We start from the raw sequence: 16,889 nt of genomic DNA, 5'->3' as shown, positions 1-16,889 counted from the left end.
GCTCCTTATATTTTTGAGACCTTTTCATGCTCTTCGTATTTTTCACATCTTTTTATGCTCCTCCTGTTTTCCAGACCTTTTCATGCTCCTCGTATTTTTCAGACCTTTTCCTGCTCCTCGTATTTTTGACACCTTTTCATGCTCCTCGTATTTTTCAGACCTTTTCATGCTCTTTGTATTTTTCACAGCATTTCATGCTTTCGCATTTTTCACACCGTTTCATGCTCCTCATATTTTTCACACCTTTTCATGCACTTTGTATTTTTCAAACCTTTTCATGCTCTTTGTATTTTTCACAAATTTTCATGCTCCTCGTGTTTTCCAGACCTTTTTATGCTCCTTATATTTTTCACACCTTTTCATGCTCCTCCTATTTTTCACACCTTTTCATGCTCCTTATATTTTTCACACCTTTTCATACTCCTCGTATTTTTCACACCTTTTCAGGATCCTCGTATTTTTCACACCTTTTCAGGCTCCTCATATTTTTGAGAACTTTTCATGCTCTTCGTATTTTTCACACCTTTTTATACTCCTCCTGTTTTCCGGACCTTTTCATGCTCCTCGTTTTTTTCAGATCTTTTCATGCCTCTCGTATTTTTCAGACCTTTACATGGTCCTCGTATATTTCAGACCTTTTCGTTCTTCTCGGATTATTCACACCTTTTCAGGCTCCTCATATTTTTGAGACCTTTTCATGCTCTTCGTGTTTTCACACCTTTTCAAGCTCTTTGTATTTTTCACACTTTTTCGTGCTCTTCATATTGTTCACATCTTTTCATGCTCCAAGTATTTTTTAGACCTTTTCATGCTCCTCGTGTTTTTCAGAACTTTTATGCTTCTCGTATTTTTCAGACCTTTTCATGCTCCTCGTATTTTTCACAGCTTTTCATTCTCCTCGTATTTTTCAGACCTTTTCATGCTCCTTGTATTTTTCACACCTTTTCATGCTCCTCGTATTTTTCACACCTTTTCATGCTCCTCGTATTTTTCAGACCTTTTCATGCTTCTCGTATTTTTCACACCTTGTCACGCTACTCTTATTTTTTAGAACTTTTCATGGTCGTCGTATATTTCAGACCTTTTCGTGCTTCTCGGATTTTTCACATCTTTTCATGCTACTCGTATTTTTCAGACCTTTTCATGCTCCTACTATTGTTCACACCTTTTCGTGCTCCTCGTATTTTTCACACCTTTTCGTGCTCCTCGTATTTTTCACACCTTTTCATGCTCCTCGTATTTATCACACCGTTTCATACTCCTCATATTTTTCACACCTTTTCATGCTCCTCGTATTTTTCAAACCTTTTCATGCTCCTCGTTTTTTTCAGACATTTTCATGCTCCTAGTATTGTTCACACCTTTTCATGCTCCTCGTATTTTTCACACCTATTAATGCTCCTTGTATTTTTCAGACCTTTTCATGCTCTTCGTATTTTTCACAGCATTTCATGCTTTCACATATTTCACACCGTTTCATGCTCCTCGTATTTTTCACACCTTTTCATGCACTTTGTATTTTTCAAACCTTTTCATGCTCTTTGTATTTTTCACAACTTTTCATGCTTTTCATAATTTTTCACACCTTTTCATTGTCTTCGTATATTTCACACCAGTCATGCTCTTTGTATTTTTCACACCTTTTCAAGCTCTTCATACTTTTCAAACCATTTCATGCTCTTCATATTTTTCACAACTTTTCATGCTCTTCATATTTTTTACATATTTCATTCTCCTCATATTTTTCATACCATTTCATGCTCCTCTTATTTTTCACATCTTTTCATGCTCCTCATATTTTTGACACCTTTTAAAGGTCTTCATATTTTTCACACCCTTTCATGCTCTTTATATTTTCACACCGTTTCATGTTCCTCGTATTTTTCAGACCTTTTCATGCTCCTACTAGTTTTCCCACCTTTTCATGCTCCTTGTGTTTTTAGCAGATTTTCTTTCTCATCGTATTTTTCACACCTTTTCATGCTCCTCGTATTTTTCACACCTTTAATGCTCCTCGTATTTTTCACACCTTTACATGCTCTTCGTATTTTTCAAACCTTTTCATGCTCTTCGAATTTTTCACACATTTTCATGCACTTCATGTTTTCCACATTTTTTCATGCTGCTCGTGTTTTTCACACCGTTTCTTGCTCTTCTTATTTTTAACACCGTTTCATGCTCTTCATATTTTCACACCTTTTCATGCTCCTCATATTTTTCACACCTTTTCATATTCTCATATTTTTCACATCTTTTCATGCTCCTCATATTTTTGACACGTTTAAAAGGTCTTCATATTTTTCACACCGTTTCATGATCTTCATATTTTCACACCGTTTCATGCTCCTCAAATTTTTTAGACCTTTTCATGCTCCTCATATTTTTCAGACCTTTATATGCTCCTCGTATTTTTCACACCTTTTCATGCTCCTCGTATTTTTCGCACATTTTCTTCTCATCGTATTTTTCACACCTTTTCATGCTCGTTGTATTTTACAGACCTTTTCATGCTCCTGTTTTTTTCACACCTTTTCATGCTCCTCGTATTTTCACAACTTTTCATGCTCCTCGTATTTTTCAGACCTTTTCATGCTCCTACTATTGTTCCCACCTTTTCATGCTCTTCGTATTTTTCGCACATTTTCTTTCTCATCGTATTTTTCACACCTTTTCATGCTCCTTGTATTTTTCACACCTCTTCATGCTCTTCGTATTTTTCACACCTTTTCATGCTCCTCATATTTTTCCGACGTTTTCATGCTTCTCGTATTTTTCACACCTTGTCATGCTACTCGTATTTTTTAGAACTTTTCATGGTCCTCGTATATTTCAGACCTTTTCGTGCTCCTCGGATTTTTCACATCTTTTCATGCTCCTCGTATTTTTCAGACCTTTTCATGCTCCTACTATTGTTCACACCTGTTCGTGCTCCTCGTATTTTTTGCACATTTTCTTTCTCATCGTATTTTTCACACCTTTTCATGCCAGTCGTATTTTTTAGAACTTTTCATGGTCCTCGTATATTTCAGACCTTTTCATGCTCCTCGGATTTTTCACATCTTCTCATGCTCCTCGTATTTTACAGACCTTTTCATGCTCCTCATATTGTTCCCACCTTTTCATGCTCCTTGTGTTTTTCAAACCTTTTCATGCTCTTCGAATTTTTATACATTTTCATGCTCTTCGTGTTTTTCACACATTTTCATGCTATTCGTGTTTTTTACACTTTTTCATGTTCCTCATATATTTCACACCTTTTCATGCTCCTCGTATTTTTCACACCTTTTCATGCTCCTCGTATTTTTCTGACCTTTACATGCTCCTCATATTTTATAGACCTTTTCATGCTCTTCGTATTTTTCACAGCATTTCATGCTTTCACATATTTCACACCGTTTCATGCTCCTCGTATTTTTCACATGTTTTCATGCACTTTGTATTTTTCAAACCTTTTCATGCTCTTTGTATTTTTCACAACTTTTCATGCTTTTCATAATTTTTCACACCTTTTCATTGTCTTCGTATATTTCACACCAGTCATGCTCTTTGTATTTTTCACACCTTTTCAAGCTCTTCATACTTTTCAAACCATTTCATGCTCTTCATATTTTTCACAACTTTTCATGCTCTTCATATTTTTTACATATTTCATTCTCCTCATATTTTTCATACCATTTCATGCTCCTCTTATTTTTCACATCTTTTCATGCTCCTCATATTTTTGACACCTTTTAAAGGTCTTCATATTTTTCACACCCTTTCATGCTCTTTATATTTTCACACCGTTTCATGTTCCTCGTATTTTTCAGACCTTTTCATGCTCCTACTAGTTTTCCCACCTTTTCATGCTCCTTGTGTTTTTAGCAGATTTTCTTTCTCATCGTATTTTTCACACCTTTTCATGCTCCTCGTATTTTTCACACCTTTAATGCTCCTCGTATTTTTCACACCTTTACATGCTCTTCGTATTTTTCAAACCTTTTCATGCTCTTCGAATTTTTCACACATTTTCATGCACTTCATGTTTTCCACATTTTTTCATGCTGCTCGTGTTTTTCACACCGTTTCTTGCTCTTCATATTTTTAACACCGTTTCATGCTCTTCATATTTTCACACCTTTTCATGCTCCTCATATTTTTCACACCTTTTCATATTCTCATATTTTTCACATCTTTTCATGCTCCTCATATTTTTGACACGTTTAAAAGGTCTTCATATTTTTCACACCGTTTCATGATCTTCATATTTTCACACCGTTTCATGCTCCTCAAATTTTTTAGACCTTTTCATGCTCCTCATATTTTTCAGACCTTTATATGCTCCTCGTATTTTTCACACCTTTTCTGCTCCTCGTATTTTTCGCACATTTTCTTTCTCATCGTATTTTTCACATCTTTTCATGCTCATTGTACTTTACAGACCTTTTCATGCTCCTGTTTTTTTCACACCTTTTCATGCTCCTCGTATTTTCACAACTTTTCATGCTCCTCGTATTTTTCAGACCTTTTCATGCTCCTACTATTGTTCCCACCTTTTCATGCTCTTCGTATTTTTCGCACATTTTCTTTCTCATCGTATTTTTCACACCTTTTCATGCTCCTTGTATTTTTCACACCTCTTCATGCTCTTCGTATTTTTCACACCTTTTCATGCTCCTCATATTTTTCCGACGTTTTCATGCTTCTCGTATTTTTCACACCTTGTCATGCTACTCGTATTTTTTAGAACTTTTCATGGTCCTCGTATATTTCAGACCTTTTCGTGCTCCTCGGATTTTTCACATCTTTTCATGCTCCTCGTATTTTTCAGACCTTTTCATGCTCCTACTATTGTTCACACCTGTTCGTGCTCCTCGTATTTTTTGCACATTTTCTTTCTCATCGTATTTTTCACACCTTTTCATGCCAGTCGTATTTTTTAGAACTTTTCATGGTCCTCGTATATTTCAGACCTTTTCGTGCTCCTCGGATTTTTCACATCTTCTCATGCTCCTCGTATTTTACAGACCTTTTCATGCTCCTCGTATTGTTCCCACCTTTTCATGCTCCTTGTGTTTTTCAAACCTTTTCATGCTCTTCGAATTTTTATACATTTTCATGCTCTTCGTGTTTTTCACACATTTTCATGCTATTCGTGTTTTTTACACTTTTTCATGCTCCTCATATATTTCACACCTTTTCATGCTCCTCGTATTTTTCACACCTTTTCATGCTCCTCGTATTTTTCTGACCTTTACATGCTCCTCATATTTTATAGACCTTTTCATGCTCCACGCATTTTTCAGACCTTTTCATGGTCCTCGTACTTTCAAACCTTTTCGTGCTCCTCGTATTTTTCACACCTTTTCATGCTCCTACTATTTTTCACACCTTTTCATGCTCCTCGTATTTTTCACACCTTTAATGCTCCTCGTATATTTCACACCTTTACATGCTCTTCGTATTTTGCAAACCTTTTCATGCTCTTCAAATTTTTCACACATTTACATGCACTTCGTGTTTTCCACAACTTTTCATGCTGCTCGTGTTTTTCACACCATTTCATGCTCTTCATATTTTTCAGACCGTTTCATGCTCCTCAAATTTTTCACACCTTTCCATGCTTCTCGTATTTTTCAAACTTTTTCATGCTCCTGTATTTTTCACACTGTTTCCTGCTCTTCATGTTTTTCACACCTATTCATGCTCCTCGTGTTTTTCACAGCTTTTCATGCTCCTCTTTTTTTTCACATCTTTTCATGCTCCTCGTATTTTTCACACCTTTTCATGCTCCTTATATTTTTCACACCTTTTCATGCTCCTTATATTTTTCACACCTTTTCAGGCTCCTTATATTTTTGAGACCTTTTCATGCTCTTCGTATTTTTCACATCTTTTTATGCTCCTCCTGTTTTCCAGACCTTTTCATGCTCCTCGTATTTTTCAGACCTTTTCCTGCTCCTCGTATTTTTGACACCTTTTCATGCTCCTCGTATTTTTCAGACCTTTTCATGCTCTTTGTATTTTTCACAGCATTTCATGCTTTCGCATTTTTCACACCGTTTCATGCTCCTCATATTTTTCACACCTTTTCATGCACTTTGTATTTTTCAAACCTTTTCATGCTCTTTGTATTTTTCACAAATTTTCATGCTCCTCGTGTTTTCCAGACCTTTTTATGCTCCTTATATTTTTCACACCTTTTCATGCTCCTCCTATTTTTCACACCTTTTCATGCTCCTTATATTTTTCACACCTTTTCATACTCCTCGTATTTTTCACACCTTTTCAGGATCCTCGTATTTTTCACACCTTTTCAGGCTCCTCATATTTTTGAGAACTTTTCATGCTCTTCGTATTTTTCACACCTTTTTATACTCCTCCTGTTTTCCGGACCTTTTCATGCTCCTCGTTTTTTTCAGATCTTTTCATGCCTCTCGTATTTTTCAGACCTTTACATGGTCCTCGTATATTTCAGACCTTTTCGTTCTTCTCGGATTATTCACACCTTTTCAGGCTCCTCATATTTTTGAGACCTTTTCATGCTCTTCGTGTTTTCACACCTTTTCAAGCTCTTTGTATTTTTCACACTTTTTCGTGCTCTTCATATTGTTCACATCTTTTCATGCTCCAAGTATTTTTTAGACCTTTTCATGCTCCTCGTGTTTTTCAGAACTTTTATGCTTCTCGTATTTTTCAGACCTTTTCATGCTCCTCGTATTTTTCACAGCTTTTCATTCTCCTCGTATTTTTCAGACCTTTTCATGCTCCTTGTATTTTTCACACATTTTCATGCTCTTCGTGTTTTTCACACCTATTCATGCTCCTTATGTTTTTAACACCTTTTCATGCTCCCTATATTTTTCACACCTTTTCAGGCTCCTCATATTTTTGAGACCTTTTCATGTTCTTCGTGTTTTCACGCCTTTTCAAGCTCTTTGTATTTTTCACACTTTTTCATGCTCTTCATATTGTTCACACCTTTTCATGCTCCACGTATTTTTTAGACCTTCTCATGCTCCTCGCGTTTTTCAGAACTTTTCATGCTTCTCGTATTTTTCAGACCTTTTCATTCTCCTCGTATTTTTCAGACCTTTTCATGCTCCTCATATTTTTCAGACCTTTTCATGCTCCTCGTGTTTTGCAGACCTTTTCATGCTCCTCGTATTTTTCAGACCTTTTCATGCTCCTCGTATTTTTGACACCTATTCATGCTCCTCATATTTTTCAGAACTTTTCATGGTCCTGGTATTTTTCAGACCTTTTCATGCTCCTCGTATTTTTCAGACCTTTTCATTCCCCTCCTATTTTCAGACCTTTTTTGCTCCTCATATTTTTCATACCATTTCATGCTACTCATATTTTTCACATCTTTTCATGCTCCTCATATTTTTGACACCTTTTAAAGGTCTTCATATTTTTCACACCGTTTCATGCTCTTCATATTTTTCACAACTTTTCATGCTCTTCATATTTTTTACATATTTCATGCTCCTCATATTTTTCACATCTTTTCATGCTCCTCATATTTTTGACACCTTTTAAAGGTCTTCATATTTTTCACACCTTTTCATGCTCCTCGTATTTTTCAGACCTTTTCATGCTCCTAATATTGTTCACACCTTTTCATGCTTCTCGTATTTTTCGCACATTTTCTTTCTCATCGTATTTTTCACACCTTTTCATGCTCCTTGTATTTTTCACACCTTTTCATGCTCTTCGTACTTTTCACACCTTTTCATGCTCTTCGTATTTTTCCCACCTTGTCATGCCAGTCGTATTTTTTAGAACTTTTCATGGTTCTCGTATATTTCAGACCTTTACATGCTCCTCGGATTTTTCACATCTTTTCATGCTCCTCGTATTTTACAGACCTTTTCATGCTCCTTGTATTGTTCCCACCTTTTCATGCTCTTCGTGTTTTTCAAACCTTTTCATGCTCTTCGAATTTTTATACATTTTCATGCTCTTCGTGTTTTTCACACATTTTCATGCTCTTCGTGTTTTTTACAATTTTTCATGCTCCTCATATATTTCACACCGTTTCATGTTCCTCGTATTTTTCAGACCTTTTCATGCTCCTACTAGTTTTCCCACCTTTTCATGCTCCTTGTGTTTTTAGCAGATTTTCTTTCTCATCGTATTTTTCACACCTTTTCATGCTCCTCGTATTTTTCACACCTTTAATGCTCCTCGTATTTTTCACACCTTTACATGCTCTTCGTATTTTTCAAACCTTTTCATGCTCTTCGAATTTTTCACACATTTTCATGCACTTCGTGTTTTCCACATTTTTTCATGCTGCTCGTGTTTTTCACAACGTTTCATGCTCTTCATATTTTTAACACCATTTCATGCTCTTCATATTGCTCACACCTTTTCATGCTCCACATATTTTTCAGACCTTTCATGCTCCTCGTGTTTTTCAGAACTTTTCATGCTCCTCATATTTTTCAGACCTTTTCATGCTCCTCGTATTTTTTAGACCTTTTCATGCTCCTCGTGTTTTTCAGAACTTTTCATGCTCCTCGTATTTTTCACACCGTTTCATGCTCCTCGTATTTTTCACACCTTTTCATGCACTTTGTATTTTTCCAACCTTTTCATGCTCTTTGTATTTTTCACAACTTTTCACGCTCTTCATACTTTTCAAACCATTTCATGCTCTTCATATTTTCACATCTTTTCATGCTCTTCATATTTTACACACCGTTTCATGCTCTTCATATTTTTCACAACTTTTCATGCTCTTCATATTTTTTACATATTTCATGCTTCTCATATTTTTCATACCATTTCATGCTCCTCATATTTTTCACATCTTTTCATGCTCCTCATATTTTTGACACCTTTTAAAGGTCTTCATATTTTTCACACCTTTTCATGCTCCTCGTATTTTTCAGACCTTTTCATGCTCCTAATATTGTTCACACCTTTTCATGCTTCTCGTATTTTTCGCACATTTTCTTTCTCATCGTATTTTTCACACCTTTTCATGCTCCTTGTATTTTTCACACCTTTTCATGCTCTTCGTACTTTTCACACCTTTTCATGCTCTTCGTATTTTTCCCACCTTGTCATGCCAGTCGTATTTTTTAGAACTTTTCATGGTTCTCGTATATTTCAGACCTTTACATGCTCCTCGGATTTTTCACATCTTTTCATGCTCCTCGTATTTTACAGACCTTTTCAATGCTCCTTGTATTGTTCCCACCTTTTCATGCTCTTCGTGTTTTTCAAACCTTTTCATGCTCTTCGAATTTTTATACATTTTCATGCTCTTCGTGTTTTTCACACATTTTCATGCTCTTCGTGTTTTTTACAATTTTTCATGCTCCTCATATATTTCACACCTTTTCATGCTCCTCGTATTTTTCACACCTTTTCATGCTCCTCCTATTTTTCATACCGTTTCATGCTCCTTATATTTTTCACATCTTTTCATGGTCCTCATATTTCTGACACGTTTTTAAGGTCTTCATGTTTTTCACACCGTTTCATGCTCTTTATATTTTCACACCGTTTCACGCTCCTCACATTTTTTAGACCGTTTCATGCTCCTCATATTTTTCAGACCTTTATATGCTCCTCGTATTTTTCACACCTTTTCATGCTCCTCGTATTTTACAGAGCTTTTCATGCTCCTTGTTTTTCTCACACCTTTTAATGCTCTACGTATTTTTCACAACTTTTCATGGTCCTCATATTTTTCAGACCTTTTCATGCTCCTACTATTTTTCACACCTTTTCATGCTCCTCGTATTTTTCACACCTTTAATGCTCCTCGTATATTTCACACCTTTACATGCTCTTCGTATTTTGCAAACCTTTTCATGCTCTTCGAATTTTTCACACATTTACATGCACTTCGTGTTTTCCACAACTTTTCATGCTGCTCATGTTTTTCACACCATTTCATGCTCTTCATATTTTTCAGACCGTTTCATGCTCCTCAAATTTTTCACACCTTTCCATGCTCCTCGTATTTTTCGTACCTTTTCATGCTCCTGTATTTTTCACACTGTTTCATGCTTTTCATGTTTTTCACACCTATTCATGCTCCTCGTGTTTTTCACAGCTTTTCATGCTCCTTTTATTTTTCACATATTTTCATGCTCCTCGTATTTTTCACACCTTTTCATGCTCCTTATATTTTTCACACCTTTTCATGCTCCTCGTATTTTTCACACCTTTTCATTCCCCTCCTATTTTCAGACCTTTTTTGCTCCTCATATTTTTCATACCATTTCATGCTACTCATATTTTTCACATCTTTTCATGCTCCTCATATTTTTGACACCTTTTAAAGGTCTTCATAATTTTCACACCGTTTCATGCTCTTTATATTTTCACACGGTTTCATGTTGCTCGTATTTTTCAGACCTTTTCATGCTCCTACTATTTTTCCTACCTTTTCATGCTCCTCGTATTTTTCTCACATTTCCTTTCTCATCGTATTTTTCACACCTTTTCATGCTCCTCGTATTTTTCACACCTTTAATGCTCCTCGTATTTTTCACACCTTTACATGCTCTTCGTGTTTTTCAAACCTTTTAATGCTCTTCGAATTTTTCACACATTTTCATTCACTTCGTGTTTTGCACAGTTTTTCATGCTGCTCGTGTTTTTCACACCGTTTCATGCTCCTCATATTTTTAACACCGTTTCATGCTCTTCATATTTTCACACCGTTTCATGCTCCTCGTATTTTTCACACCTTTTCATGCTCCTCGTATTTTTCACACCCTTTCATGCTCCTTGTGTTTTTCAGACCTTTTCATGCTCTTCGTATTTTTCACAGCATTTCATGCTTTCGCATTTTTCACACCATTGCATGCTCCTCGTATTTTTCACACCTTTTCATGCACTTCGTATTTTTCAAACCTTTTCATTCTCTTTGTATTTTTCACAACTTTTCATGCATTTCATAATTTTTCAGACCTTTTCATGGTCTTCGTAGATTTCACACCAGTCATGCTCTTCGTATTTTTCACACCTTTTCAAGCTCTTCGTACTTTTCAAACCGTTTCTTGCTCTTCATATTTTTCACATATTTTCATGCTCTAAATATTTTTCACATCTCTTCATGTGCTTCATATTTTTCACATCTTTTCATCCTCTTCATATTTTTCACAACTTTTCATGCTCTTCATATTTTTTACATATTTCATGCTCCTCATATTTTTCATACCATTTCATGCTCCTCATATTTTTCATATCTTTTCATGCTCCTCATAATTTTGACACCTTTTAAAGGTCTTCATATTTTCACACCGTTTCATGCTCTTTATATTTTCACACCGTTTCATGTTCCTCGTATTTTTCAGACATTTTCATGCTCCTACTAGTTTTCCCACCTTTTCATGCTCCTTGTGTTTTTAGCAGATTTTCTTTCTCATCGTATTTTTCACACCTTTTCATGCTCCTCGTATTTTTCACACCTTTAATGCTCCTCGTATTTTTCACACCTTTACATGCTCTTCGTATTTTTCAAACCTTTTCATGCTCTTCGAATTTTTCACACATTTTCATGCACTTCGTGTTTTCCACATTTTTTCATGCTGCTCGTGTTTTTCACAACGTTTCATGCTCTTCATATTTTTAACACCATTTCATGCTCTTCATATTGCTCACACCTTTTCATGCTCCACATATTTTTCAGACCTTTCATGCTCCTCGTGTTTTTCAGAACTTTTCATGCTCCTCATATTTTTCAGACCTTTTCATGCTCCTCGTATTTTTTAGACCTTTTCATGCTCCTCGTGTTTTTCAGAACTTTTCATGCTCCTCGTATTTTTCACACCGTTTCATGCTCCTCGTATTTTTCACACCTTTTCATGCACTTTGTATTTTTCCAACCTTTTCATGCTCTTTGTATTTTTCACAACTTTTCACGCTCTTCATACTTTTCAAACCATTTCATGCTCTTCATATTTTCACATCTTTTCATGCTCTTCATATTTTACACACCGTTTCATGCTCTTCATATTTTTCACAACTTTTCATGCTCTTCATATTTTTTACATATTTCATGCTTCTCATATTTTTCATACCATTTCATGCTCCTCATATTTTTCACATCTTTTCATGCTCCTCATATTTTTGACACCTTTTAAAGGTCTTCATATTTTTCACACCTTTTCATGCTCCTCGTATTTTTCAGACCTTTTCATGCTCCTAATATTGTTCACACCTTTTCATGCTTCTCGTATTTTTCGCACATTTTCTTTCTCATCGTATTTTTCACACCTTTTCATGCTCCTTGTATTTTTCACACCTTTTCATGCTCTTCGTACTTTTCACACCTTTTCATGCTCTTCGTATTTTTCCCACCTTGTCATGCCAGTCGTATTTTTTAGAACTTTTCATGGTTCTCGTATATTTCAGACCTTTACATGCTCCTCGGATTTTTCACATCTTTTCATGCTCCTCGTATTTTACAGACCTTTTCATGCTCCTTGTATTGTTCCCACCTTTTCATGCTCTTTGTGTTTTTCAAACCTTTTCATGCTCTTCGAATTTTTATACATTTTCATGCTCTTCGTGTTTTTCACACATTTTCATGCTCTTCGTGTTTTTTACAATTTTTCATGCTCCTCATATATTTCACACCTTTTCATGCTCCTCGTATTTTTCACACCTTTTCATGCTCCTCCTATTTTTCATACCGTTTCATGCTCCTTATATTTTTCACATCTTTTCATGGTCCTCATATTTCTGACACGTTTTTAAGGTCTTCATGTTTTTCACACCGTTTCATGCTCTTTATATTTTCACACCGTTTCACGCTCCTCACATTTTTTAGACCGTTTCATGCTCCTCATATTTTTCAGACCTTTATATGCTCCTCGTATTTTTCACACCTTTTCATGCTCCTCGTATTTTACAGAGCTTTTCATGCTCCTTGTTTTTCTCACACCTTTTAATGCTCTACGTATTTTTCACAACTTTTCATGGTCCTCATATTTTTCAGACCTTTTCATGCTCCTACTATTTTTCACACCTTTTCATGCTCCTCGTATTTTTCACACCTTTAATGCTCCTCGTATATTTCACACCTTTACATGCTCTTCGTATTTTGCAAACCTTTTCATGCTCTTCGAATTTTTCACACATTTACATGCACTTCGTGTTTTCCACAACTTTTCATGCTGCTCATGTTTTTCACACCATTTCATGCTCTTCATATTTTTCAGACCGTTTCATGCTCCTCAAATTTTTCACACCTTTCCATGCTCCTCGTATTTTTCGTACCTTTTCATGCTCCTGTATTTTTCACACTGTTTCATGCTTTTCATGTTTTTCACACCTATTCATGCTCCTCGTGTTTTTCACAGCTTTTCATGCTCCTTTTATTTTTCACATATTTTCATGCTCCTCGTATTTTTCACACATTTTCATGCTCCTTATATTTTTCACACCTTTTCATGCTCCTCGTATTTTTCACACCTTTTCATGCACTTTATGTTTTTCCACACCGTTTCCTGCTCCTCCTATTTTTCAGACCGTTTCATGCTCCTCATATTTTTGATACCTTTTGAAGCTCTTCAAATTTTTCACACCTTTTCATATTCCTCCTATTTTGCAGACCGTTTCATGCTCCTCCTATTTTTCAGACCTTTTCATGCTCCTCATATTTTTGACACCTTTTGAAGCTCTTAATGTTTTTCAACATCGTTTCATGCTCCTCCTATTTTTCAGACCGTTTCATGCTTCTCATTTTTTGACACCTTTTGAAGCTCTTCATGTTTTTCAGCACCGTTACATGCTCCTTCATATTTTTCAGACCGTTTCATGCTCCTCCTATTTTTGACAGCTTTTGAAGCTCTTCATGTATTTCACACCTTTTCAGGCTCTTCATGTTTTTAAACACCACTTCATGCTCCTCCTATTTTTCAGACCGTTTCATGCTCCTCATATATTTCACAGGTTTGGAGCTCTTCATATTTTTCACACCTTTTAGGCCCTGCATGTTTTTCAACACAATTTCATGCTCCTTATATTTTCAGACCATTTCATGCTCCTCTTTTTTTTGAGACCGTTTCATGCTCCTCATATTTTTGACAACTTTTGAAGCTTTTCATATTATTCACACCTTTTCAGGCTCTTCATGTTCTCAACATCGTTTCATGCTCCTCATATTTTTCAGACCGTTACATGCTCCTCATATTTTTGACACATTTTGAAGCTCTAAATGTTTTTCAACACAGTTTCATGCTCCTCCTATTTTTCAGACCGTTTCATGCCCCTTATATTTTTGACACGTTTTGAAGCTCTTGATATTTTTCACACCTTTTCAGGCTCTTCATGTTTTTCATCACCATTTCATGCTACTCCTATATTTCAGACCGTTTCATGCTTCTCATATTTTTGACATCTTTTGAAGCTCTACATATATTTCACACCTTTTCATGCTCTTCATGTTTTTCAACACCGTTTCATGCTCCTCCTATCTTTCAGACCGTTTCTTGCTCCTCATATTTTTGACACCTTTTGAAGCTCTTCATGTTTTTCAACACCATTTCATGCTTCTCATATTTTTCAGAACGTTTCATGCTCCTCATATTTTTTACACCTTTTGAACCTCTTCATATTTTTCACACCTTTTCATGCTCTAAATATTTTTCACATCTCTTCATGTGCTCCATATTTTTCACACCGTTTCATGGGCTTCATTTTTACACCGTTTCATGCTCCTCATATTTTTCACACCGTTTCATGCTCTTGGTATTTTTCACACATTTTCATGCTCTTTGTATTTTTCAGACATTTTCATTCTCTTGGTAATTTTTCACACCTTTTTATGCTCTTCGTATATTTCACACCTTTTCATGCTCTTCGTATTTTTCACACCTTTTCATGTTCCTCATATTTTTGAAACCGTTTCATGCTCCTCATATTTATCACACCGTTTCATATTCCGCATATTTTTCACACCTTTTCATGCTCATCGTATTTTTCAGACATTTTCATGCTCCTAGTATTGTTCACACCTTTTCATGCTCCTCGTATCTTTCACACCTTTTCATGCTCCTCGTATTTTTCACACCTTTTCATGCTCCTCGTATTTTTCAGACCTTTTCCTGCTCCTCGTATTTTTCACAGCATTTCATGCTTTCGCATTTTTCACACCGTTTCATGCTCCTCGTATTTTTCACACCTTTTCATGCACTTTGTATTTTTCAAACCTTTTCATGCTCTTTGTATTTTTCACAACTTTTCATGCTTTTCATAATTTTTCACACCTTTTCATTGTCTTCGTATATTTCACACCCATCATGCTCTTTGTATTTTTCACACCTTTTCAAGCTTTTCATACTTTTCAAACCATTTCATGCTCTTCATATTTTTCACATCTTTTCATCCTCTTCATATTTTTCACAACTTTTCATGCTCTTCATATTTTTTACATATTTCATGCTCCTCATATTTTTCATACCATTTCATGCTCCTCATATTTTTCACATCTTTTCATGCTCCTCATATTTTTGACACCTTTTAAAGGTCTTCATATTTTTCACACCGTTTCATGCTCTTTATATTTTCACACCGTTTCATTTTCCTCGTATTTTTCACACCTTTAAATGCTCCTACTATTTTTCCCACCTTTTCATGCTCCTTGTATTTTTAGCACATTTTCTTTCTCATCGTATTTTTCACACCTTTTCATGCTCCTCGTATTTTTCACACCTTTAATGCTCCTCGTATTTTTCACACCTTTATATGCTCTTCTTGTTTTTCAAACCTTTTAATGCTCTTCGAATTTTTCACACATTTGCATGCACTTCGTGTTTTCCACATTGTTTCATGCTGCTCATGTTTTTCATACCGTTTCATGCTCTTCATATTTTTAACATCGTTTCATGCTCTTCATATTGTTCACACCTTTTCATGCTCCACGTACTTTTCAGACCTTTTCATGCTCCTCGTGTTTTTCAGAACTTTTCATGCTCCTCGTATTTTTCAGACCTTTTCATGCTCCTCGTGTTTTTCAGAACTTTTCATGCTCCTCGTATTTTTCAGACCTTTTCATGCTCCTCGTGTTTTTCAGAACTTTTCATGCTCCTCGTATTTTTCACACCGTTTCATGCTCCTCGTATTTTTCACACCTTTTCATGCACTTTGTATTTTTCAAACCTTTTCATGCTCTTTGTATTTTTCACAACCTTTCATGCCTTTCATAATTTTTCACATCTTTTCATTGTCTTCGTATATTTCACACCACTCATGCTCTTTGTATTTTGCACAACTTTTCATGCTCTTTATACTTTTCAAACCATTTCATGCTCTTCATATTTTTCACAACTTTTCATGCTCTTCATATTTTTTACATATTTCATGCTTCTCATATTTTTCATACCATTTCATGATCCTCATGTTTTTCACATCTTTTCATACTCCTCATATTTTTGACACCTTTTAAAGGTCTTCATATTTTTCACACCGTTTCATGCTCTTTATATTTTCACACCGTTTCATGTTCCTCGTATTTTTCAGACCTTTTCATGCTCCTACTATTTTTCCCACCTTTTCATGCTCCTCGTATTTTTAGCACATTTTCTTTCTCATCGTATTTTTCACACCTTTTCATGCTCCTCATATTTTTCACACCTTTAATTCTCCGTATTTTTCACACCTTTACATGCTCTTCGTATTTTTCAAACCTTTTCATGCTCTTCGAATTTTTCACACATTATCATGCACTTCGTGTTTTCCACATTTTTTCTTGCTGCTCGTGTTTTTCACACCGTTTCATGCTCTTCATATTTTTAACACCGTTTCATGCTCTTCATAATTTCACACCGTTTCATGCTCCTCATATTTTTCACACCTTTTCATGCTTCTCATATTTTTCAGATCTTTTCATGCTTCTCGTATTTTTCAGACATTTTCATGCTCCTAGTATTTTT

The sequence above is a fragment of the Dama dama genome, chromosome X (genome assembly GCF_033118175.1).
Source record: "Dama dama isolate Ldn47 chromosome X, ASM3311817v1, whole genome shotgun sequence".
Classification (NCBI taxonomy): domain Eukaryota; kingdom Metazoa; phylum Chordata; class Mammalia; order Artiodactyla; family Cervidae; genus Dama; species Dama dama.
Note: the sequence above shows the minus strand (reverse complement) of the source record.